General features: G+C 32.0%; 1 protein-coding gene across 1 annotated transcript in view; it reads right to left on the reverse strand.

Annotated features, from left to right (window-relative positions):
* Window positions 1-469, reverse strand: part of LOC107673388 (ankyrin repeat and SAM domain-containing protein 1A-like) — a 116,704-nt gene that overhangs the window by 49,885 nt on the left and 66,350 nt on the right. The window lies entirely within an intron of this gene.

Here is a 469-nt window from a genome sequence, read left to right on the forward strand (position 1 = left end):
GTTTCGAACAACACGAGGGTGAGTAATTAATGACAGAATTTTCATTTTTGGGTGAACTAACCCTTTAATGCCTTATTCTACATCCCTAATCCTACCCAACACCTAAACTTAACTACCTTATTAACTATTAATAAGCAGCAAATTAGGAATTTATTGAGGGAAAAGTCAGAGTTAATAATGAATAAGTGTTCACCTATTCTAAAATGTTACCAAGACGTTTATAATGTAACAAAATATTTCTATTTCAAATAAATGCTGTTCTTTTGAACCTTATATTCATCAAAGTATCCTGGAAAAACAATGTATCCTTGTTTACACCAAAATATGAAGCAACTGTTTCAACATTGATAAAAATAAGAAATGTTTCTTGAGCAGCAAATCAGCATATTACAGTAGATTGATTTCTGAAGGATCATGTGACACTGAAGACTGGAGTAATGATGCTGACAATTCAGCTTTGCATCACAGG

This window comes from Sinocyclocheilus anshuiensis, unplaced genomic scaffold, assembly GCF_001515605.1.
Source record: "Sinocyclocheilus anshuiensis isolate Anshui unplaced genomic scaffold, SAMN03320099.WGS_v1.1 scaffold453, whole genome shotgun sequence".
Lineage (NCBI taxonomy): Eukaryota > Metazoa > Chordata > Actinopteri > Cypriniformes > Cyprinidae > Sinocyclocheilus > Sinocyclocheilus anshuiensis.